The 26,707-nt window shown below is 54.0% G+C and overlaps 1 long non-coding RNA gene across 1 annotated transcript in view; it reads left to right on the top strand.

Moving 5' to 3' along the window:
- The window catches only part of LOC141999978 (uncharacterized), a 695,529-nt gene that overhangs the window by 222,810 nt on the left and 446,012 nt on the right, over positions 1–26,707 (top strand). The window lies entirely within an intron of this gene.

Here is a 26,707-nt window from a genome sequence, read left to right as displayed (position 1 = left end):
CCGTTGTGATCCACCAGTGCTTGCAGCACTATTGAAAAGTACCCCTTGTGGTTTATGTACTCGCCGGCTTGGTGCTCCGGTGCCAAGATAGGGATATGGGTTCCGTCTACGGCCCCACCACAGTTAGGGAATCCCATTGCAGCAAAGCCATCCACTATGACCTGCACATTTCCCAGGGTCACTACCCTTGATATCAGCAGATCTTTGATTGCGTTGGCTACTTGCATCACAGCAGCCCCCACAGTAGATTTGCCCACTCCAAATTGATTCCCGACTGACCGGTACCTGTCTGGCATTGCAAGCTTCCACAGGGCTATTGCCACTTGCTTCTCAACTGTGAGGGCTGCTCTCATCTTGGTATTCTTGTGCCTCAGGGCAGGGGAAAGCAAGTCACAAAGTTCCATGAAAGTGCCCTTACGCATGCGAAAGTTTCGCAACCACTGGGAATCGTCCCAGACCTGCAACACTATGTGGTCCCACCAGTCTGTGCTTGTTTCCCGAGCCCAGAATCGGCGTTCCACCACATGAACCTGCCCCATTAGCACCATGATGCCCACATTGCCAGGCCCGTGCTTTGAGAGAAGTCTGTGTCCATGTCCTCATCACTCACGTCACTGCGCTGACGTCGCCTACTTGCCCGGTATCGCTTTGCCAGGTTCTGGTGCTGCATATACTGCTGGATAAGGCGTGTGGTGTTTCATGTGCTCCTAATTGCCAAAGTGATCTGAGCGGGCTCCATGTTTGCCGTGGTATGGCGCCTGCACAGGTAACTCAAGAAAAAAGGCGCAAAACGATTGTCTGCCCTTGCTTTCCCGGAGGGAGGGAGGGAACGGGGGCCTGACGATATGTACCCAGAACCACCCGCAACAATGTTTTAGCCCCATCAGCCACTGGGATTTCTACCCAGAATTCAAATGGGCGGCGGAGACTGCGGGAACTGTGGGATAGCCACCCACAGTGCAATGCTCCGGAAGTCGACGGTTGCCTCGGTACTGTGGACACATTCCACCGACTACATGCACTTAGAACATTTGTGTGGGGACACACACAATCAACTGTATAAAAACGCTTTCTACAAAACCGACTTCTATAAATTCGACCTAATTTCGTAGTGTAGACATACCCTTAGAGACTAACCAATTTATTTGAGCATAAGCTTTCGTGAGCTACAGCTCACTTCATTGGATGCATTCAGTGGAAAATACAGTGAGGAGATTTATATACACACAGAACATGAAAAAATGGGTGTTATCATACACACTGTAAGGACAGTGATCACTTAAGATGAGCTATTACCAGCAGGAGAGCCGGGGGAGAAAACCTTTTGTAGTGATAATCAAGGTGGGCCATTTCCAGCAGTTAACAGGAACGTCCGAGGAGCAGTGGGGGGTGGGGAAGGACACTGGCAAGAAGATTTTGAATGGCCCCTAACTTTGGGTGCCCACGTTGAGACACCTGGGGCCTAGATCTCAGAGGTGCTAAATACCCGCAGCTCCCAGGGGGGCTTGTGGGCACTTAGGGTGTGTCTACACTGCAGTTACGTGCCCACGGCTGGCCCGGGCCAGCTGACTCCGGCTCACAGGGCTCAAGCTGAGCAGCTGTTTATTTGTGGTGCAGACGTTCTGGCTTGGGCTTGAGCCCGAGCTCTGGGAACCTCCCACCTCGCATCGTCCTAGAGTCGAAGCTCCAGCCTGAGCCCCAAAGGCTACACCGCAGTTAAACAGCCCCTTAGCCCGAGCCCCGGGAGCTGGAGTCAGCTGGCCTGGGCCAGCCGCAGGTGTGTAATTGAAAATCAGCCCCCAGCCGTCTCTGGGTGGGCACCAAAATCTGAAGCATCCAGTGCTGGCCATTTACTCCCTACTGAATCCCTGGACCTGAACTCCATGGGCGAAGCCACCTTGCCTGGCCTGCGTTTGGCTCTAGGCTGCATCTACTGGGAGCCTAGCAGGTCCTGTAGGTTTGATGTATCGTGAGGGCAGCACCTGGCTCTGGGAAGGCTCAGTAATTGGATGAGTCTGTTCAATTACACGGATCTGCTTCTAGCCAGGTTGCCGGTTGCGTTTTGCTTGGGTCTGTAAAACAAAACAAAATCAAAGTGGCTCGTGGAAGCAGCGCAATGAACATTTAAAAAGAATCAGTGGCAGAGCTAATAGCGGGCCGGGGGGCAAGTGCCCCCCTCGGCAGCCATTAGGTATACGTGTGGTGCCTTTTCAAGCCAATAGGTAGAACTGAAGGTGGAACCATCAATGACCCAGCTGCCTCCTGGTTCCACCACTGCTCAAAATGTAGCTCCGCTGATGCTAAGAATCCAGAGTCTATTGAACAGGGACATAGGACAGAGAGCACCTTTGCTTGGAGAACCCATGCTTTGCAAAATGAGACATGGACTTTCATTCACCCTGCACTGAATTGCAGCCACTTCTGGAGTGGAGCGTAGTAGCTGCATAACAACACACGGATTGCTCGCCCAGCACTGAAATGCAGATACCTCTGGGGTGGAGCGCAGCAGCGTATCATAGAACATCAGGGTTGGAAGGGACCTCAGGAGATCATCTAGTCCAACCCCCTGCTCAAAGCAGGGCCAATCCCCAATTTTGCCCTGACCCCTAAATGGTCCCCCCCTCAAGGATTGAACTCACAACCCTAGGTTTAGCAGGCCAATGCTCAAACCACTGAGCTATCCCTCCCCCCCACAACACAATACAGGGATCACTCACCTGGCACTGAAATGAAGACGTCTCTGGATGGAGCATAGCTGATGTACAACAGCACTCAACAACACTACACAGGGATCACTCACCCAGCACTGAAATGGTGCCACCTCTGGGGTAGGAATGCAGCAGCTGTTGAACAGCCACAGAGAGACACTACTCACAGTTTAGAGCAGGATATGAAGAAGACTCTCACTTCCATTCGAAAGCTCTGGGGGAGTTTACAGAAACAGACCATGCTGTGAACCTGAGCTGAACAGCAGCCAGGACACACTAGATTGGGTCTGCACTGCGGGTAACCAGACAACAGCTCTGCCATGAAGGATTCGTTCTGACTGATGGAGGGAGGGATGGGGCAGGGAGCCAGTCAAGCTTGGGGAATAAATTCCTTCTCCAGGACGCTTTGCTCCAGGATCTTAGCGCCCAGGCTCTACGGCCATTAATTCCTGCACCACCAGCCGGAAGGGAAGGGCTGGGGCAGGTCTCTGCACTCCACATGTCACAGGAGGACAAGGCAGAACGAACCATGCCACAGAATGAATCAATTGCATCGCCTGGACTAGAACCCAGGACTCCTACCGGCCAGCTCTCTGCTCTAACCATTAGACCCCACTCCGCTCGCAGTCAGGATAGACCCCAGGAGTCCTGATTCCTACACACACACACACACACACACACACACACACACACACACGTTTCTCTAACCCAGTGGTTCTCAACCTGGGTTACGGGTGCCCCTGGGGGTACGCAGAGGTCTTCCCGGGGGTACACCGACAGGCTACACAAAGAGCATTAGCGAAGTCAGGACAAACTAAAATGTCATACAGACAATGACTTGTTTATACTGCTCTGTGTACTGTTGGGTGTGTTTTGTTACAGGATTATAGTCTGTTAAAATATGTGTATATTATATTCAATATGGGGTCTGTGAAGACAGAGCAGCAATCCAAGATGGCATCTGACCGGCCATCTTGTGACCGCCATCTTGTTGTTTACGGTGATCATGGCCCTGTCATAACTGGATCCAACCGGTTTTTCCCGCCATTGGCAGCTCCCAGGACAATTTTACCTCAGACTGTTCCCACCCCGGCTGGGGCTGTACCGTGTTTTCCCGCCGCTCCGTGCAGGAAGGGCCGGACGGGCTGAGCAGGGCACAGTCCGTTCCCTCCGGCCTCCCGCCCCCGCGGCGCTGAAGGATGCCATTCCCAACGGGGCGAGACGGGCAGCGGCCACTCGCTCCATTCGACCTGCTCCTGTTCCTGGGGACCACACGGGGCCTGGCTGGGGGGGCTGGGTGGGGGGGGGCGAGGGACCTGGCTGACGGGGGGGCTGGGTGGAGGTGGGCGAGAGGCCTGGCTGGGGGGGCTGGTTGGAGGGGGGGGCAAGGGGCCTGGCTCATGGGGGGGGCTGGTTGGAGGGGGGCGAGAGGCCTGACCGGGGGGGGCAAGGGACACTGCTGAGGGGGGGACACTGGTTGGAGGGGGGACTTGCAGCTCAGTGGGGGGCCCTGACTGGAGTGGGCTGAGGCCCCACGACCCCAACCCCGTCCTCGCCTTAACCCTGCCCCAGGCCCCCGCCTCCCTCCGCGCCCCACGTGACCAGGTGGGGGTTCAGTGGGGACCTGCGTGGCCCTGTCACCGGGCGCCTGCCCCTTGGTGCCCAGGCTCAGCCCCCGCAGCGCCAGAAGTGGGGGGCTGCGGCGTCCGGCCGTCTCCAGCCTTGCAGACATCGACCGCCAGCACCCCAGCTGCTTTATGCTGAAATCAGTCACGGGGGGGGGGCTGGGCCCATCCATCAGTGACACTGGGGGGGCTGGGCCCGTCCATCAGTGACACTAGGGGGGGCCGGGCCCGTCCATCAGTGACACTGGTGGGGCCGGGCCCGTCCACCAGTGACACTGGGGGGGGCTGGGCCCGTCCATCAGTGACACTGGGGGGGCCGGGCCTGTCCACCAGTGACACTGGGGGGGGCTGGGCCCGTCCATCAGTGACACTGGGGGGGCCGGGCCCGTCCACCAGTGACACAAGGGGGGGCCGGGCCCGTCCACCAGTGACACAAGGGGGGGCTGGGCCCTTCCACCAGTGACTGATTTCAGGGTCACTCGGGGCCGTCGCCCAGCGTCACAGACACTCCCCAGAGCACGGCAGGGAGAGGCCAGGGTGCGCCCAAGGTCAGGAGCGGAGCCAGGGCAGAACCCAGGAGTCCTGACTCCAGCCCCACCCCGCACACAGCTGAGTCCCACTTCTACCCACAGGGCTCGAGGGGACGTGGCAAGAGGCGGAGATGGCACCATCCGGGCTGAAGGCGGTGGTGCGCGAGAGTGAGTGCGGAGCCGGGGGGTCTGAGCCCAGTCGGGGGCAGGGTCTGGTTAGGTGTGGGTCTGGGGGGGGCAGGGCCCAGTTGGGGGGCCCTGGGAGGGGCGCTCCTGGAGGTGTCGCACCCTCGGGGAGGATTAGGAGCCAGTCGGAGCAGAGAGCTCCCCCCCGCCTGCCTGTCACACACCAGGAGGGGGAGGAGGGTGTCTGCCCCACCCCCAAGGGCTGCCCCCTCCCATCGGAGCTGCACTTTGCGGGGGCGTCGTCGTCCTCATCCTCGTCTCTTTCCGTCGGGATGACTCCCGCCAGGGCCAGTGCAAGGATATTTTCCACCCTCGGCGAAACTTCCACCTTGCGCCCCCCCTCCCTCTCTCCTCCCTCCGACAACCTCCGAAACTAGTAAAGTTAGCATTATAAACAGCCTGTCAGAACAGGCGGCTGCGCGCGAGGAGAAAAATGATGTCATAGCCACCCCCCCGGAGTGAAGCAGTACACTTCTGCCCGGCCCCAACACAGAGCTGGGGTAGGCTACAGCTGTAATGTAGGAGAGAACCAGTTAAAGCCTTACACTTGATGAGCATGGCCTCTGCTGCCTTGTGCATGCTGGACTCTGAGGTGTTAGTTGCTATGTGTTAGTCATTGTCTTCTGGCATCACCCTGACCCGCTGTGAGGGCTGTGTTACTTCAGAAGCCCAACCCACGGCTGAATCTCCAGCCCTGGCTGCAGTGGACGTGGCCTGTGGCTAAATCCAGACCACAGACCTGGGGTTTAAAAGACCCTTGGAAAGTGGATTATGTGCTGATGTTCCATGGTTTCCCCCAGAACTGGGAGAGAGGAAAAGTGGCCCACAGCTCAGGATGGCCGGTGGTGTTAACAACCCTTAGCTCTTCTCTTAGCTTTTCCTCACTAAATTGCACAATGAGGAGGGCCTGACACGTGACTTTTGAATACTTGGAGTGGGCCATACTGCCCTGGTTCAAGAGGGGTCTCTGAACAGGAACAGCAGGGTGCTGCGGGTCAGGAGTGAAGGGCATCTGCAGAGCTGTGAGGGGGGGGACCCAGGACTGGAATAGCTGCGGGTCAGGAGTGAGGGGCACTGGCGGAGCTGGGAATGGGGGGGGGAGCAAAGGGCTGGGATAGCAGGGGGCTGCGGTCAGGAGTGAGGGGCATCTGCAGAGCCGTGAGGCAGGGATCCCAGGAATGGAATAGCTGCAGGTCAGCAGTGAGGCAGAACCGGTGGGGGACAGACCAGGGCTGGCATAGCAGGGGGCTGTGGACAGGAGTGAGGGGCACTGGCGGAGCTGGGAGTGGGTGGGAGCCCAGGGCTGGGATAGCAAGGGCTCCAGTCAGTAGTGAGGGGCACTGGCACAGCTGGTGGGGGCAGTCCAGGGCTGGCGTGGGGGGGGTGTAGCTGCAGTTCAGGGTCAAAATGCCTGGGTGGAGATGCGTGGAGAAAGCAGGTTCGTGTCTGCCTTCGCCATGTCTGGATCCAGTCTGTGCTGCCAGCCCCTTACCGTGCACTCGAGCCCCACGTGCCCCAGTGAATGGGGTGTCCGCATGCCGCAGGTGTAAAGGAACTGCAGGAAAGCAGCAGGGAGGCCAGTGCATCCTGGTGCAGGATAGCCCCTGGAGCCTCATTAGGACTGAGCAGCCAAGTCCTGATGGGCTAGAGGTGGGGTAGGGAGAGGCATTGCTTGAGTTATGGGGGAAACATAGTGTGTTGGGCAGTGCACTCACGCACGCACGCTATCGGGAGTGAGGGTGAGAGTGAGAGCACAGGTCAGGGTCTCGGGGCTATTGACCTACGGTGCCAGCCAGAATCAGGTGCTTCATAGGGTAAAACAAACAGATGTATTATGGTAGCACCCAGGAGCCCCAGTTATGGACCAAGGCCCCATTTTGCAAGGTGTTGTACATTATTCATTAGGTGTATTACGGTAGCACCCAGGAGCGCCAGTCATGGGTCAGGGTACCATTGTGCTGGGCACAATAAAAAGATGGTGCTTGGCCCGAAGAGCTGACTATCTAATTGCTTCAGAGACAGGACGGCAGTTCCCTGAGCGGGGCATGCCTTGGAGGGGTTCTATGTGCAGGACTCAGGATTTGAAGTCTTTGTTGTGTTGCTGTCCCCCACATGCAGTAGAGGGTCCCTGGAGCCCCTTCAGTCGAGAGGTGCTGGGCAGGGTCTGTTCTCTTCCTGCACGGGGCCAGAGTGATGCTGGGCGACGGCTCCTAGTGACCCTGAAATCAGTCACTGGTGGACGGGCCCAGCCCCCCCCAGTGTCACTGGTGGACGGGCCCAGCCCCCCCTTGTGTCACAATCATGGCAGAGCTGTTGTCTGGTTACCTGCAGTGCAGACCCAATCTAGGGTGTCCTGGCTGCTCTTCAGCTCAGGTTAACAGCATGGTCTGTTTCTGTTCTACCTATTGGCTTGAAAAGGCACCACACGTATACCTAATGGCTGCCGAGGGGGGCACTTGCCCCCCGGCCCGCTATTAGCTCTGCCACTGATTCTTTTTAAATGTTCATTGCGCTGCTTCCACGAGCCACTTTGATTTTGTTTTGTTTTACAGACCCAAGCAAAACGCAACCGGCAACCTGGCTAGAAGCAGATCCGTGTAATTGAACAGACTCATCCAATTACTGAGCCTTCCCAGAGCCAGGTGCTGCCCTCACGATACATCAAACCTACAGGACCTGCTAGGCTCCCAGTAGATGCAGCCTAGAGCCAAACGCAGGCCAGGCAAGGTGGCTTCGCCCATGGAGTTCAGGTCCAGGGATTCAGTAGGGAGTAAATGGCCAGCACTGGATGCTTCAGATTTTGGTGCCCACCCAGAGACGGCTGGGGGCTGATTTTCAATTACACACCTGCGGCTGGCCCAGGCCAGCTGACTCCAGCTCCCGGGGCTCGGGCTAAGGGGCTGTTTAACTGCGGTGTAGCCTTTGGGGCTCAGGCTGGAGCTTCGACTCTAGGACGATGCGAGGTGGGAGGTTCCCAGAGCTCGGGCTCAAGCCCAAGCCAGAACGTCTGCACCACAAATAAACAGCTGCTCAGCTTGAGCCCTGTGAGCCGGAGTCAGCTGGCCCGGGCCAGCCGTGGGCACGTAACTGCAGTGTAGACACACCCTAAGTGCCCACAAGCCCCCCTGGGAGCTGCGGGTATTTAGCACCTCTGAGATCTAGGCCCCAGGTGTCTCAACGTGGGCACCCAAAGTTAGGGGCCATTCAAAATCTTCTTGCCAGTGTCCTTCCCCACCCCCCACTGCTCCTCGGACGTTCCTGTTAACTGCTGGAAATGGCCCACCTTGATTATCACTACAAAAGGTTTTCTCCCCCGGCTCTCCTGCTGGTAATAGCTCATCTTAAGTGATCACTGTCCTTACAGTGTGTATGATAACACCCATTTTTTCATGTTCTGTGTGTATATAAATCTCCTCACTGTATTTTCCACTGAATGCATCCAATGAAGTGAGCTGTAGCTCACGAAAGCTTATGCTCAAATAAATTGGTTAGTCTCTAAGGGTATGTCTACACTACGAAATTAGGTCGAATTTATAGAAGTCGGTTTTGTAGAAAGCGTTTTTATACAGTTGATTGTGTGTGTCCCCACACAAATGTTCTAAGTGCATGTAGTCGGTGGAATGTGTCCACAGTACCGAGGCAACCGTCGACTTCCGGAGCATTGCACTGTGGGTGGCTATCCCACAGTTCCCGCAGTCTCCGCCGCCCATTTGAATTCTGGGTAGAAATCCCAGTGGCTGATGGGGCTAAAACATTGTTGCGGGTGGTTCTGGGTACATATCGTCAGGCCCCCGTTCCCTCCCTCCCTCCGGGAAAGCAAGGGCAGACAATCGTTTTGCGCCTTTTTTCTTGAGTTACCTGTGCAGGCGCCATACCACGGCAAACATGGAGCCCGCTCAGATCACTTTGGCAATTAGGAGCACATGAAACACCACACGCCTTATCCAGCAGTATATGCAGCACCAGAACCTGGCAAAGCGATACCGGGCAAGTAGGCGACGTCAGCGCAGTGACGTGAGTGATGAGGACATGGACACAGACTTCTCTCAAAGCACGGGCCTGGCAATGTGGGCATCATGGTGCTAATGGGGCAGGTTCATGTGGTGGAACGCCGATTCTGGGCTCGGGAAACAAGCACAGACTGGTGGGACCACATAGTGTTGCAGGTCTGGGACGATTCCCAGTGGTTGCGAAACTTTCGCATGCGTAAGGGCACTTTCATGGAACTTTGTGACTTGCTTTCCCCTGCCCTGAGGCACAAGAATACCAAGATGAGAGCAGCCCTCACAGTTGAGAAGCAAGTGGCAATAGCCCTGTGGAAGCTTGCAATGCCAGACAGGTACCGGTCAGTCGGGAATCAATTTGGAGTGGGCAAATCTACTGTGGGGGCTGCTGTGATGCAAGTAGCCAACGCAATCAAAGATCTGCTGATATCAAGGGTAGTGACCCTGGGAAATGTGCAGGTCATAGTGGATGGCTTTGCTGCAATGGGATTCCCTAACTGTCGTGGGGCCGTAGACGGAACCCATATCCCTATCTTGGCACCGGAGCACCAAGCCGGCGAGTACATAAACCACAAGGGGTACTTTTCAATAGTGCTGCAAGCACTGGTGGATCACAACGGACGTTTCACCAACATCAACGTGGGATGGCCGGGAAAGGTACACGACACTTGCGTCTTCAGGAACTCTGGTCTGTTTCAAAAGCTGCAGGAAGGGACTTTATTCCCAGACCAGAAAATAACCGTTGGGGATGTTGAAATGCCTATAGTTATCCTTGGGGACCCAGCCTACCCCTTAACGCCATGGCTCATGAAGCCATACACAGGCAGCCTGGACAGTAGTCAGGAGTTGTTCAACTACAGGCTGAGCAAGTGCAGAATGGTGGTAGAATGTGCATTTGGACATTTAAAAGCCTGCTGGTACAGTTTACTGACTCGGTTAGACCTCAGCGAAACCAATATTCCCACTGTTATTACTGCTTGCTGTGCGCTCCACAATCTCTGTGAGAGTAAGGGGGAGATGTTTATGGCGGGGTGGGAGGTTGAGGCAAATCGCCTGGCTGCTGGTTACACACAGCCAGACACCAGGGCGGTTAGAAGAGCACAGGAGGGCGCGGTGCGCATCAGAGAAGCTTTGAAAACCAGTTTCATAACTGGACAGGCTACGGCGTGAAAGTTCTGTTTGTTTCTCCCTGATGAAACCCCCCGCCCCTTGGTTCACTCTACTTCCCTGTAAGCTAACCACCCTCCCCTCCTCCCTTCGATCACCACTTGCAGAGGCAATAAAGTCATTGTTGCTTCACATTCATGCATTCTTTATTCATTCATCACACAAATAGGGGGATAACTACCAAGGTAGCCCAGGAGGGGTGGTGGAGGAGAGAAGTGCCAGGAGAGGTGGTGGAGGAGGGAAGGACAGGGCTACACAGCACTTTAAAAGTTTAAAACTTTAAAACCTATTGAATGCCAGCCTTCTGTTGCTTGGGTAATCCTCTGGGGTGGAGTGGCTGGGTGGCCGGAGGCCCCCCCACTGCGTTCTTGGGCGTCTGGGTGAGGAGCACAAATAAACAAATAAACAAATAAACAAAAAAGGAGGGGATGTGGGATTCATACAAGGTTTATGCGCTTGGCAACATTCAGGGCACACCCGGAGTGTTGTGTAGGAGTAGTGCACACACTGCTCCATCCAAGGGCATCAACCTTGGAATCTGCCAAGATGACATGAACCGTGGGAAGCCTCTCAGGACTGGGCTCAAGGCCCGAGAGCAAGGAATGCGGTAGATAGAAATTGGTAAATAAGAATGTTAAACAAAGCCAGTGTATTCCTTTTATCTGTTGGAGAATGTAATGCGCGGGGGGAGAGAGAGAGAATAAAGGGGAAGGTGGAAAGCTGACAGGCAGAAGCCTGTTAGGAGATCAGCTCACTTGCTTGCTAAAAGCTGTGTTCTGTCTTGTCATTGAACCGCCACACTCAACTTTCTGGCATTCTTCCAGGTTGGATTCGTCGTGGGAGGGATCTTAATCTGGCTCGACAACAGCTGTGATCCCAGAGCCAGAAGATCAGTGCTCAGGGCCACGGCCTTGCTGGCTCACTCCCACCCCCAGGACGTGGTTCTAACCTGTGTGGCTCACAGGCTCTCATCACACAGGGGGAACCGGAGCAGCGTGCGCATTACCACTCAGTCGCGTTATGCTCTGATGCTGCCTGGCTGTAACCGGGGGTCCCCACCCCCTGTGTGTCATTGCCAGGAGAAGGGCAGCGTGCGCTCAGCTGCCATTGTACTGCTTGGCAACGTGGTGAGCAGGGTGCAGGACCCCGACAAACCCTTCGTGCAGCAGGAAATCATCCACTGCTTGCTCCCCCTGCTGCTGCATCTTGAAGACCAGAAAGAGAGTGTGAAACTGGCAAGTGCCACGGTCATTATTGCCTTAAGAGCAAAGAGCCAGTATCCCCTGGGGCCCCCACTCCATTCATCGCCAGAGCCCCTTGCCCAAGTGGAGTCTTCTCCTCCCTGCTTCACTCCATGCTGGAGCCAAGTGCCTCATCCATCCTCACAGCACACAGCACAATTGGGAAGAAAAGCCTTCTTCTGGGAAAGAGGAGGGGCATAGTGTAGCGGGGCCGGGAGTACTGCTGCTGGCCCCGGCACGGCCCAGGGCCTGCGTCCCCCTGAAGTGCGGGGCCCCAGGCAACCTCCCCAAACCATCCAAAGGACAGGACGGCTCTGGCTCTCTCCAGCCAACTCTCTCTTTCCTCTCCTCAGCACACACCTGTGGAGAACAAATTACAGGAATCTCCACTGGCAGGAAAAGCAGGAGAACAAGGGACGGGGAAGGTTCCATGTCCCCCAGACTATCTCTCTCTCAGGGAGAACCCTCTTGGTCTCCTCTTCTCTTGCAGTCATGTAAACTGACGCTCTTCCGCTGCGCCGTGTTCCTCAGGTGGACTCATTTGAAGACGCTCTCCCGCAGCATGGCCTGGGATGGCTCCTCACAGCTCTTGAAGTGTGACTGGATCTGCTTGGTAGGTGGATTCCTTGTGCCTTGAGAGTGCTGAATGGGGACTTGAGGAAGACCTTTCTAACCCCACACCCTGAGTACCCATCCGCTTCGGTCGGGCTGCAGGATTCCGTTCCAGGATCTCTGCTGGCTCATTTCGGCAGGAGTTACAATCCGTTCACATTGCTGACATTTTTCTCCACAATTCTTTGACCTTCAAACTTTTATCTTTTCAAATGAAAGCTGAGGTTCTGGAGAACACAATAGGAACTTCAGAGGAGTGCTGCTATGGTGTATGGGTTCATATTGGCGGTTGCTATGGCCTGGCTATATGCTTTGGCTTTCCTGGACTATTCGCTGTGGGAAGAACATGTCATTTCTATATTGTGCATTTCTTCCTTCTTTCTTCCTAGATGCAGAACAACGAGAGCCACATCCCCAAATTCCTGTTCCAGGCCTTACAGTACCTGGAAAGCTCACAGACAACAATAAGAGATTCAGCAGCCCGATTCATTGGTAAGCAGAGCAAATTCACTTGATCTTTTCTCAATGCTTCCTTCAGAGCCCTTTTCTGGACGGCTGCTCTGTTCCCTCCAACAGCACCAGAATCCTAAAATGGGGTGTGTGTGTGTGTGTGTGTGTGTGTGTGTGTGTGTGTGTGTGTGAATTAACATGTATTCCAAGATGAAGGGAGCAACTTAGCTGAATCGACTGCACCAACTTCCCCCACCCACAACAACTCTTTGGCTGCACCTAGGGGAAACCAGCAGGATGTGAATTCAATCTCCTTTGGAAATCAGCCTCTCAGTAACTTCTGGGCCTCTGATGCTTTCTCGAATGTGCTTTGTGAACAGATGTAAGGAATGTCTGGAATTTCCCAAGGGTGTCTTGGGGGAATGGCTGCATCATTAGCAGTTTTCAGCGAAGGATCTGAAAAGCCATGAGACCCATTGTATTCATTGTATGTCTAGGAAATACTATCCACCATTACTGCGATTTGTTGTCTGAAACAGTGAATGAAGATGGCATCTCCCGCCTGTATGAAGGTAAGGAAATACCTCTGTGTGTTTGGGCCTCTGTGGGAAGCACAGGGGTGCAGCACAGGGCCTGAACACAGCTTTGCATTTGTCCCTCTCAGTCTAAGGACAGTGTTGAAGGAAGAAGGGTGGTCACGCGAGCTTTCATCAAGGTCCCACAATCTGTGTACGGGAGCAGGGGAATTCCATCCCTAGCTCCTAGTGTAGACGTAGCCTTAGAGCTGTGTGGGGAGACTGTCTTCATCAAGGTCAGAAAGTCTCTAAAGGACGGCCTGACCGAATTGAAAAGGGCTGTTTCTATTAAGGATGGTGATGATGCTGATGACGATTACCCTCTGTAGGGAAAGATTCATCACCTGCCCTCCCTGGAATGGAGTGATTGCAGGCCAGGGAACTTCACTCCGAGATTGGTTATCAGCTCCTAGGAAATCCCATGAGGGCACATGGGAAACACTTTTCCCTGTGAGCTCTTCAGGAATGAAGACACAGGGCCACAAAGGATTTCAGGAGACGTTAGGAGCCGAAATCCCTTTGTGGATCTCGGCCTAAATGTTGGATGGTTTAACGTGGCTGCCGCTGTCACTTGCCTGTTCCATCCAAAGAACAAGTGCCCCCAACCGTCTGTGTGTACGGGTGTGTGGAGGAGTGTCTGCCAGCAGAGGGGGAAGTTAGGCAAGAATGGGGTCTCCTCTCTGTCCAGGGCTATTTTGGGAGGAGCCGAGTTGTTGTTCTTGTGCCCTTAGACTCTTGGGGAGCGAATAGCAGGGGGCAATGGCCATCGGAAGGGGAGGTTTCCTAGGGGCCAGTCACATCAGCACCATGGGGTTTTCAACCCATTTCCTCTTGGTTTCAGCTTTTCACGAAGTGCCTTTGAAATCGGACAGGACTACGTGGTACATCCTCAACAGATATTATAAATGTTTGCAGAAGCTTGGAAATCTCGTGTCGGGTTCTGCATTCGACTAGGGAACCGGGACCGACACCGAAGAGCTCTTTGTCCTGCTATGGTAAATACAACAGACGCTTCTCAACTTTTTGGTGTCCCTAGACTCTGTTTGCCAGAAGCTGGGAATGGGGGACAGGGGACTGATCACTAGATGATTGCCTGTCGCTTCATTCCCTCTGGCATTGGCCACTGTCGGAAGACAGGATACTGGGCTAGATTGACCTTTGCTGTGGCCTTTCTTATGTCCTTATGTTTGGAACCGGGGCTGAACAACAAGGTGGATATCAGCAGATGACCCAAAATTATGTCGATTAGTCAGGCCTAGAGAAGACTTGGAAGAAGTTCAAAGGGATCGAAGAAAGCCATGTCACTGGGCAGCACCATGGCAGATGAAAACCAGCGGTGACCAAGGCAGGGCCATACACAGGAAAGCAGTGAGGTGAACGACTCCTCCATATCGCTGGTGTCAGAAACCAAAGCACGGCTGGTTGGGCCCAGTGGTTGGAGCAGTGGCGCTGGGGCCTCGTGCTCAGAGTGGTGGAGGCCGAGCCGAGGGGAGCCAAGGGTTGGAGCCAGAGTCAGGAGTCAAGAGCAGGATTGGAACAGGCTGGGGAATAGGGCAAGGGCCGGATTAACGATCCCCGGCCAACGGGAGCTGCGGGGGAACTTAGCCTACAGGCAAGACCAGCTCCCGGGACAGAGGTTCCCGGTGTGGTGCTCGTCGCGCTGACGTGGCTGGCGGGGGGAAAGGAACGGCAGCATGCGGAGCCGCCTCGCCCCCACCCCAGCCAGGCAGGGGTTTAGTGGCTGCAGCCTGGGCCCCCCTTAGCCCTACTCCTTTCCTGAGTGCACCATTGCCCCACTTCTGCCCCATTCCCACACACTGGTACAGGGCAGAACCCTGGAGCTGATCTCTGAAATCTCTCTCACTAGAAGGAAGTCACTGCAAAGGCAGGACAACCCCACCTTTGGGCACCATGGAGGACATCTCATCCCACTGCACAGAGCCCTACATTCACACAGCTTCTCGCATGTGATTCCCTCACTCAACAGAGCCAGGCGGAGAGAGGAGAAATTCTCCCCGACTCCCTTTTACCATTGCCAGCCCACAGGGGAGCGGAGGTTGCGGGGGGTTGGGTGCTCTCTTTAAGAAATGCCAGCTCTCAGGGAAGTTGCCAATGAGCATCAGCAAAGTGGGGTGGGGTTGTGCCGTGGAAAACTACCCTGCTTGAAGGTTTTGTTCTTCTCATTTGGGTTCCTGCCCTTTCTCCCTCTTCCAGACATCGAGAGGCCAACAGCAGCCAATTGAGCCCACCACTGATCCCATCTCTTGTGAGACGGCAAAGCAGCTTTGCATGGGAAGGAGGAGAGAGAAGAGGCCGAGCAGCATGTGCCGGGCTGAACCAGCCACACAGAACCCCATAGTCTAGGTGGAGAAAGCCAAGCCCCTCCCCAGCCCTGCCGGACATGCTCCAACTGGAGCACCAGAGTGTAAGGGAGCAGCTCAGCTCACGCTAGGCAGACCGCTGAAAATGGAGGATGCACACTGTAGGCTCCAGTCCAGAAACAGCTCAAGCCCCTGACTGCAGAGCTCTGAGGCGCCGAGACCCAGCCGCATTCCCGGGGGCCTGCAGACATGCAAGGGAGATCGGAGACTCTGGGAGTTTCCCACGCCGGGAATCCAGAGACCCCCAGCCCATGGCCTAGAGACATCTCCTAGGAAGTAACCTGGGTGAACTAGCCATTGTCATCCCCAGGCTGGATCCCCACTGACTCAATGGCAAACACATTGGCCACGGACGAGGCCCTGGGCGAGGAGCCAGTGGAGTAACGAGGGCCTGGGTCCACCTGCCCTGGCTGCCATCCATCCTTTGGTGGCTGCCCACGTCCCCATTGACCCACTAGACTGCACAGCCCCAAGAGGAGAGGCAACCATCTTGCCTCTGAACTCTCAGCCAAACAGCCCTGCACTGAAGGGCAGCTATACTGACTCCGGCCGTTGGGCCACACAGCATTGAGGGAGAGAGTAACCATATTGTCCGTTGCCATCGGGCCACACGGGCGTAAGAGACAGGATAGACATATGGACTCTGAGCGTTGAGCCACACAGCCCCGACGGAGAGGGCAGCCGTACGGACCCTGGTCGCTGGGCCACACAGACCCGACGGAGAGGACGGCCGCACGGACTCTGGTCGCTGGGCCACGCAGCCCTGGACAGAGAGGGCAGCCGCACGGACTCTGGTTGCTGGGCCACACAGCCCCGACGGAGAGGGGAGCCGCACGGACTCCGGTCGCTGAGCCACACAGCCCCAACGGAGAGGACGGCTGCACGGACTCTGGTCGCTGGGCCACACAGCCCTAGACAGAGAGGGCAGCCGCACGGACTCCGGTTCCTGAGCCACACAGCCCCAACAGAGAGGACGGCCGCACGGACTCTGGTCGCTGGGTCACACAGCCCCGACGGAGAGGGCAGCCGCACGGACTCTGGTCGCTGGGCCACACAGCCCCAACAGAGAGGGCGGCCGCACGGACTCTGGTCGCTGGGCCACACAGCCCCAACAGAGAGGGCGGCCGCACGGACTCTGGGCGTTGGGACACACAACACTGCATGGGACGGCAGCCATTTTGACACTGGGCATTTGGCCAAACTACCCTGAGGCTTAGGGAAGTTATTTGATGTCAACCATGGGACCTCGCCCCTTCAATCCTCAGACATCGCTCATCTGTCACCATGAGACCGACCCATGACATAAGACTTTTGGGGTCAAGATGCAAACAGGAGTAGAAGCAAGGAGTGCCATGTGACCCCTCTAAGAGATCCTCCCACTCCTTTACTAATCCGGGGGTGTTTTATCTCCATCCACCTGCCTCAGGAATGGATTTGAGCAATGGGGGAATGTTCTGGGGCAGATTGACCCATCCGGAAGTGGGACACGTGACCCTCCGAGAGCTCCTCCCACTTGGGGTGGGCCTCAGCCCCTTAGGACCAACCAGAGAGGGGATTTCACCAAACAGGGTAAGGGCCGTGGTGGGGTGACCTGCCCGCAAGAGGGGTCCACCACCCCTCCATGAAATCCCCGCACCGTCCTCTGCTAATCAGTCAGGGTTTCGCACACACGCTTTAGGCCATCCCAGAAGGGAAACGTAACGATCAGAATAGGCAGTGCCCGAAGGTCTAGGCCAGAAGCCGCCGATCTCTGGAGCTCCATGCTTGCGTGGCTGGCAGCATCGTCCTGGAAGTCGCAACACAACACTGCGGGGAGGAGCCCGTCTCGTTCCAAGGATGTCTTTTGAAGAAACAGTGGCCTAGACCTTCGGGCTATACCTGTTCTGGATTGGTACACATTTCCCTTCTGAGATGGCCTAAGGTGGGAGTGAAACCCTCGCCAACTGCTAGAGGGTGGTGTGGGGACGTTTTAGAGGGACCAGGGGATCCTGTTGCGGGCAGGTCACTCCACTGCAGCACTTCCCTTCTTTGGTCAAATCCCCTCTCGGGGTGGTCCTACGGGGCTGACGCCCACTTCAATTGGTAGAGGACACAGGGAGGCATTCTCAGAGGGGATATACAACCCCCTTCTGCATGGGTCACCCTGCCCCGCAATGTCCCCTGATTGGTCAAATCCAGTCTCCGGGTGTGTAAAATGCTGGTTGCCCCTGCCAAATTTTCCTAAAAGAAGGGAAGAAAGGCATGTACCTTTTGGGTTATCTGTCAGGTGGCCATCTTGGACTTGGGAAAAGAATCTGGTGACCTTTAGCCATTTGCTAGATTAGATTGGGTTGGGAAGCACACTCCCACGCACGGATTGAATCCGCGTAGATAGGGTCTAACATCCAGGCAGAGACGACGCAAAGAGGGATAGGGAGGGTTTTTAGTTAGGTCTACTCACCCATTCCTGTGTCCATCATGGAGTCCCTCCCTGACGTCCAATGTCAAGAGAGCAGCAGCCGTCCATCGCTGTCCCTGCAAGAGAAGGGAGAGAGAACATCAACATGACGTCCTGGGTGTAATTGTTTGGGAGACTGGAGCACTTCCAGAGTTCAAGTTTTGTTAATCCACCCCTTCTCTAGCCTAGCCTAGTCCTTTTCCCTCTCGTAAATAAAGTCTTGTTTGTGTGCTTACCACTGCCTGGCGTTATTTTCTTGTGCTAAGGCAAGCTCTGACAGACGGGCTTTACAAAGGGGACCATGTGGGAAGAATTTACTGTAAGATTCCCTGCATCTTCTGAATGGGGTTTGGGTTCTGCCCTTTTGAAAGGAAGGAAAAATCCTTCCAGGTGATCCTACGGGGCTGAAACCCACTGTGATTACTTAGTAATCTGTCCTCTTCACTACCATGTTAGTGACCCTGTGTGTCATAGGGAAGTAGCCCATGGCTCATTATGCATCTTTTGATTTAAAATGGACACGTGTGGGGTACAGATGAAGAAGGACAACTTTTCAAGTCCAGTGTGCACAGAAATGGGATGGACACTTCAAGGATTGAATACAATGCTTTGATCTTCCATCTGTTCATTAAACAAAGACAAAGGTGCAGATTTGGGAGGCTCGGCACTGACTTCCCCAGGATCATTCCTCTCCGCGTAATTCCCATGATAAATCTCCTCTCAAGGAAGAGCCTGAGGAAGTGTGATCAGGGGAACTACCCAGAGCACCAGATAAATCAGGGCCCTGAGCTGAGAAAAACCAAGCCTCAGCCAGTTCACATTAATTCAGCTGTCCTCAGCACAGACACCCCTGAAGCACCCGAGGATTACTTGAAAGGCTTTGAGAGGCTTGGCTCTGCAGAGCGAGAGATGAAGCCTATTACTGCAGGGAAATCAATGACAGAGCACTGTCCACACCAGCACTTAGGTCGGTGTAACTTGTCTCACTCAGGGGGTGGCTTCTTCACACCCCTGAGCGACATACGTTCTACCGACACAAGGGGCAGTGTAGACGTAACCTTAGCAGAGAAGCAATTTAGAAAACAGGTTTTGTTTTGGAGGAAATGCAGGAACCCCGTGTTTGTAATAACTCAAAGGAGAGTCCGACCCCACCAGTCACCCTCCCCACTTTGCACTTGGCCCTGGGATAGTTGTTTTCTCTCAGCCTGTGCCCACTATCATGCCATGTGAAGGGGAAGGAGCCATGCACATGTCTAGGGTGCTTCTGACATCCGTGAGGGGAGAAAGGAAAAAAGAGGCTCAGTCCCACATGCTACTCACACAGGGGGTGGGAACTTTTGTGGTCATTTCAACAGACTCAAGGGGCTCCAAAAGAGTCAAAGGTGCTAACGTGACCCTGTCTCTGTTGCTGGGGACACTGGGGCATGGCCACTAGGTAACTCGAGGGGATGGAAGACCACGAGTGTCGATGAAGCCCCCTCGCACTAGGCCCAAGTGTCCTTGGCCCCCCCTGCCTGGAGGCACTCGCAGCAGTTATGCTGAGGATCTGCAACAATAAGTTGCAGGGTCAGACTGCCTGAAACTAAACAAGTCCAAACAGGGCAGATATGGAAGAACAATGCTGAAGGAAGCAGCTTTATGTATAGGTTAACAAATGATACAAAAAACAAGGGAACTAGCTGGGAACTGGATTGGCTGGCTAGATGGATACTTAGGGCAGCTTGCTATTGGATAAGTATGCTGAAGAAAGGATGTATAAAAGCCTGTGTAACTTCCTGCTCTGGGTGCAGGATTGGAGATTCTATTCTCCCTGGACCTTTTTGAAGTTTCAAATAAACTTTTCTGCTTCTCCACCCCGTTGTGATTATTGGGTGACGCACACCGGGTAATGAACCCCCTCCCCCCTGCTGTTGTTTTGCCTCTCGGCACTGGGTGCCGGCAACACTGTCCAACATTAAACAGGTGAAACAAGGCTGGCAGTTTGGGCTGCTGGTCAGAACAAGCCTTCAGGCCGAAAAGCCAACAACCCTCCTCTCCATTTCAGCAAAAAACAACATTAAACGAACCCCCACAAAAACAGGCACCTGAAAAAGTCCTGCCCCCGACTTCACCTTTCCAAGGTCTTCTCCGCACTCTCTCCCGCCCCGAGTCAGAATCCGACACCCTGACCAACACACCACAGTCAGACCCGAATGCAGCTCTCCCTCTGCAGGCAGGATGGTGGAGAAAAACACAGGTGAAAAAACCCTCCAGGCTCAGCTGCTCACGGAGCCTTGGCAAGAACGTGGTGGAAAGGTGACGCCGGGATCTCTCGCACGGTAAAGGAGACTCGTGCCCGACTCCGACAAACCCTTTGGGAACTCGAAGGAAGCCGCATCCCACAGGAGTTTCCACAGACCAGCCACCAGCCACACACCCAGGCCGGAGGGGCCGGGACACGGGAAGGGGCAGCAGCAAACGCCCCCGGGGGGAGGGCTGGGGCGGGAGCTGCAGCCAGGCCCCTGGACCTGCAGGGAGACGCAGACCCTGACAGCAACCAGCCACGTTTGCCCATGTGTATGTGTGAGACACGTTTGTGTGTGTGATGTCTTGTGTGTGTGCTGTGTGTCGTGCAGAGTCTTGTGCTCAGTGTGTGTGTGCTGTGTTGTGTTTCGTGTTGTGTGTGTGTGTGTGTGTGGTGTGGTGTGTGTGTGTGTAGTGTTGTGTGACGTGTGTTGTGTTGTGTGTGTTGAGTTATGTGCCATTTTGTGTGTCATGTTGAGTGTGTGTTGTGTGGTTGTGGTGTCATGAGACGTGTTGTGTGTGATGTGGTGTGTGTCGCACGCACAGACCCAACACATTGTACGCCGCGCGCACAACACGTCACGTGTAGCATGTCACACACATGTCACACATCACACGCACAGCATGCTGCGTGTAGCACGCACACAAAACATTGCACGTCGCACGCACACACTCAACACGTCGCCTGTTGCACGATGCACATCGCACATAGCACGGACACACACAACACGTTGCGCGTCGCAAGCACAGCACCTCGCACCTCACACTCACAAACACGTCTCACACACGCACAACACGACACACAACACATCACACAGACAGAAAAAACTACACACATGTCACACATACAGAAACACACACAACACGACGCACAACACATCACATACACAGCACAACACACAAAACGGCACACAACATAACACAGGCACACAACCTGACAGACAACACATCACAGACACACACACACACACAACACGACACACAACACGTCACACACACTCAACACAACACTCTAGACGAGACACAACACACACAGTATGTGACACACAACACGTCACACACACACAACACATCACACAAGACGTCACACACACACAAACACACAAGACGACACACAACATGACACACGCTTCACACAAAACACGTAACATGACACCACACACACAACAACATACACACACTGAACACGACACAAAATGGCCCACAATACAACACAAACACACATCACACACAACACATCTCACACACACACACCACACCACAAAGACACACACACAGAGTACATCACACACACAACACTACACAAAACACGTCTCACACAGCCACACCCACACACCATGTCACATGTCACCACAAACACACAACCACACACAATCCATACAACACTCTAGACCACACACAACACACACACGACACACAACCCGTCACACATACATACATAACATGACACACACAACATGAGACAAATACACACAAAAACATTTCCCACACATAACACGACACACAACCCCGTCTCACAAACACACACACATAACACAACATGACATACACAACACAACACACACAGAAACAAATCACATGTCCCACACAACACGCCGCACGTTGCATGGATACACAGAACACATTGCATGCACACATGTATGCAAGTCGCACGACACACACACAGAAACACGTCACAGACAAACACACATGTGACACACAACATGACACACAACACATCACACACAAAAACACCTCTCTCTCACACACACAAGACGACACAGAACCCGTCTCACACAGACACACACAACACAACATGTAACACACAACATGACACACAACACGTCACACATACAACACATTGCACGTCGCACATCATACGGACACAACACAACACATCGCACATCACATGTTGCACGTCACACCTGCACACACAACACATAGTGCATCACACATCACACACACAACACGTTGAATGTCGGACACACAACACGTCACACATCGCACGCAGACTCAGCATGGCACATGTCGCACATTGCACGCCACACTTCGAACACACAACACGCCGCGTGTCGCACGTTACACACAAAAACGTTGCATGTCGCACACACATGTTGCACGTCGCACATCGCACACACAACACGTCGCACAAACAAACACACAATGTGTCACAAACACAACACATCACACACACAAACAGGTCTCTCACACTCGCACAACATGAAACACAACACATCACACACACACACCACAACACACAACACGTCACACAGACACAAACACACACAACATGACATACATGTCACACACACACCCCCACATGCCACAGGACACCACAAACACACCACACACACAACACGTCACACACACACAAACACACAACATGACACACAACACGACACACCCAAGACTACGCAAAACACATCTCACACACACACACACACACACACACACACCATGTCACATGACACCACAAACACAACATCACACACACACTCAACACGGCAAACAAGAAGACGCACATGTGAAGTGTGAGGTGCGATGTCTTCTGTTTGCGTGTGCGACGTGCAACATGCAACGTGCAAGTGAGGCATGTTGTGTGTGTGTGACGTGCAATGTTTTGTGTGTGTGATGTGCGACGCAGGACGTGTTCTGTGAGTGACGTGCGATGTGCTCTGGGTGGGGTCTGTGTGTGTTTCTGCACAAGCTGATTGCGATGTCCCGGAGGCCAACAGCAAAGAGGGTTCGGCGTCAGCTTTCTTGCCCTGCCGTCAGTCTGCCACCTGGCTGGGGTGACGGCGGCTGGGGACCCCAGGAGCTGCTGAGAGACGCGGAGGATCCCTCGGAAGGGAGAAGACGACGTGAGAATCAGACTCTTCCAGCAACGAGCCACATTTGCCCAGTGCTGACGCTGCCAGGCCTCCGAATTTTGGGCCAGAAACCAACAGCCAAATCGAGCTGGAAAATTGAACCACTTGCAAATGGCCCTTCTAGCGTCTCACCAGACCGTAGGCGACCGTCTGGGGGTGAGCTGTGGGCTCCCGAGAGGTAGAATCCAGGGCCTGCCTCTTCGCTTCCCACGGCCAGGTATTTTCAGCCCCCAACAATTAGGGGAAGAACAGGGAGATGAAAAGCCAAAGAAAGTTTCAAGAGTTCTCCTTCCTGGCTGAGCTGGCTGCGCTGCCCAGGTCACGGATGGTCATTCTGGGGAGGGATGTGGGTCTGGTCCACTTTGAAGGCCGTTGATCTGGGGAAGGATGTGGGTCTCAGATATCTGGAGGATTGGCCCAGAGCCCAGTCTTGTGGGGGCACAGCTGGTGGTCCTCATCCTCCTCTGTCTGCCAGAGAAGGCAAGCCAGGCGAGTACCAATAATGATGCTGTCAATAAAATGGAATCAAGTTGTGGATGTTTTTTCTTTTCAAAAATATTTTCACACCCTTCAATTGGCCCCTGGTAGTTCCTAGGAGAAATGTGAAGGAGGAGATATTGGAACAGTTCCCTCTTCGTGGGAGCAACAGCTGGCTGGGGTTTTGGCTGCTCAGGCTTTTGTTCCCTGGTTTTACCCACTGGGGTTTCTTTTGCATGGATTTCATGTACCTGTGTGTAAGTTTTTGCCCAAAGGCACCCAGCTGTACAGGTTTTATCTACAATCTTTACAAGTTGAAGTTGCAGATGGAGGGGGCTCCCAGCAATGGCAGCCTTAAGGGGGTGGGGCGGCTAGAAGCTGGGGGACTGGATCGGGACCCCCCAACACTTACTGGTCTCTCTGCCCTGCAGTTTTAGTCCCCCCAGATTAGCCTGATTATCACAACAAAATTTTGTTTCTCCTGCTGCTAACAGCCCACCTTCATCGATTGGTCTCGTTAAGAGTTGCTATGGCAACCCCCATTTTCTCCTCTTCTCTGTATCGATATATCTATATCTATATCTTCCTGCTGTATCTTCCCCTGCATGCATCTGATGAACTGGGCTTTAGCCCCTGAAAGCTTATGCTCAGATAAATTGGTTAGTCTCTAAGGTGCTACAAGTCCTCCCCATTCGCTTTTCCTGACTGATTATGCTGGGGGCTCTGCCGGGCTCCAGCGCTCCAGTCCCTCAGCTATCAAGGCCCCCTGGGAACCCTGATCGATTCCAGCTTCAAGGAGTGCTGAGATCCATCTGTCTCTTTCTGTGCCTCTGTCTCTCTCTAGGAATAGCCTCCTGACCCTGCCTCCTGTGATCTGTTATAGTTTGCTAGGCCCCCACCCCACCTCCATGGGTGTTTTTGGCTTCTCCATTCACTCTGCAGCAACGCTCCTTGTACCCAAGCTAAAGATCCCTGCAGCCCCAAAAATCCTCAGGGGTTTGCTCAGCAAGTGGGTTACAAGCAGAATGGTTGTGGGGTGAAGGTGGGGATAGGGAGGTGCTGAACCTGGGTGTAGAGGAGGGTGGCAGATTAAGATGTTGCTCAGCCCAGCCCGCTGAGTCCAAGGACGTATGAGGGGACCAGCATTAAATTGCTGTTCGATCCAGCCCACTGAGTCCCAGGACACATCAGGGGTCAGCTTGCGAGTGCTGATGACCCAGTCCTCTCTGACATGCCATGTTCATGTGTGTGTGCTTGTGTGTCTGTTCATGTTCATCACATTTGGGGGCTGGAAGACCCCAGCCCTGGGGAACCGAGGTCCTGCAGGGTAGCTCCATTGGGAGGGAACTTGCAGAAGGAAGGAGTAGCGCTCCATAGGAAAACACAAGTGAAAAAAGCAGCACATTGACAGAATTGCAGAATCTCCCCCCACCAGAAGAGTAATCCTAACAAATGGGCGTACCCCAAGGTAAAGGGCAATTCTGGTAACAGCTCATTTGGGGCTTGTTTGGAAGGGGGATTGACGTCATGCTTGCGACAAGGAACCTGCTATGGCAAAAAACACTTTAGCCCTGTGCGCCCTTCCAGACAAGTCTTATGTCCCAAATACTTTGGGTCTTACGGAATAAGTCCCTGAATAATCAAGGATCTTGACCAAAAAGGTCGTCACGTCTGAAAAGGAAGAAAGATTGTTGTTGTGGAGACCATGAAACAAGCCCTGCAACTTTTGGACACGTATCCCGACAGTCCACAGGGTGCACATCAAGGAACGTTCAAAGCGAGAAGGGCGTTCTTTTTGGGGAGACTAACCCCCATTGCGCTGACCAGGAGAAGGGGGAAGTGGGAGCCTGCAGTGCCATCTAGCGGCCAAAGGAGAAATTGCCGGCTTCTGGACCTGTGTGCGCCCTTGGTTCGGTTCACATGCAAAGCTGTGTCACGCCAAGTTGGGAAAACGGGGTTCTGCTGCACTACATCATCCTCTGGAATGACTCAACCCGATAGGACACCTCCTATGATACACTGCTACGAGTGACACTCTCAAACAGGTCCCCACAGCTCCCCAGCCTCCCCACACCGGGAGGCAGGTGTGAGAGGATTGTTCTCCCCAGCTGACAGAGGGAGAAACGAAGGCTGAGAAAGGCGAAGGGCCTTGTCTTACATCACACAACCTGTCGGGATACAGTTGGGAACAGGGCCCGGGTGTCCTGACTTTCAAACTAACCATCATTCTATGACGAGATAACTGGCTCTGTGGATGTGGGGAAAGCAGTGGACGTGTTGTTCCTTGACTTTAGCAAAGCTTCTGACACGGTCTCCCACAGTATTCTTGCCAGCAAGTTAAAGAAGTATGGATTGGATGAATGGACTATAAATTGGTTAGAAAGCTGGCTAGATTGTCGGGCGCAACGGGTAGTGATCAATGGCTCCATGTCTAGTTGGCAGCTGGTATCTAGTGGAGTGCCCCAAGGGTCGGTCCTGGGGCCAGTTTTGTTCAATATCTTCATTAATGATCTGGAGGATGGTGTGGATTGCACCCTCAGCAAGTTTGCAGATGACACTAAACTGGGAGGAGAGGTAGATACGCTGGAGGGTAGGGATAGGATACAGAAGGCCCTAGACAAATTAGAGGATTGGGCCAAAAGAAATCTGATGAGGTTCAACAAGGACAAGTGCAGAGTCCTGCACTTAGGACAGAAGAATCCCATGCACCACTACAGACTAGGGACCGAATGGCTAGGCAGCAGTTCTGCAGAAAAGGACCTGGGGTTACAGTGGACGAGGAGCTGGATATGAGTCAACAGTGTGCCCTTGTTGCCAAGAAGGCCAATGGCATTTTGGGATGTATAAGTAGAGTCATTGCCAGCAGATCGAGGGACGTGATCGTTCCATTCTATTTGACATTGGTGAGGCCTCATCTGGAGTATTGTGTCCAGTTTTGGGCCCCACACTACAAGAAGGATGTGGAAAAATTGGAAAGAGTCCAGCGGAGGGCAATAAAAATGATTAGCAGACTGGAGCACATGACTTATGAGGAGAGGCTGAGGGAACTGGGGATGTTTAGTCTGCGGAAGAGAAGAATGAGGGGGCATTTGATAGAGGTTTTCAACTACCTGAAAGGGGGTTCCAAAGAGGATGGATCTAGACTGTTCTCAGTGGTAGCTGATGACATTACAAGGCGTAAT

Source organism: Natator depressus, chromosome 16 (genome assembly GCF_965152275.1).
Source record: "Natator depressus isolate rNatDep1 chromosome 16, rNatDep2.hap1, whole genome shotgun sequence".
Lineage (NCBI taxonomy): Eukaryota > Metazoa > Chordata > Testudines > Cheloniidae > Natator > Natator depressus.
This window is presented reverse-complemented; position numbering and strand designations above follow the sequence as displayed.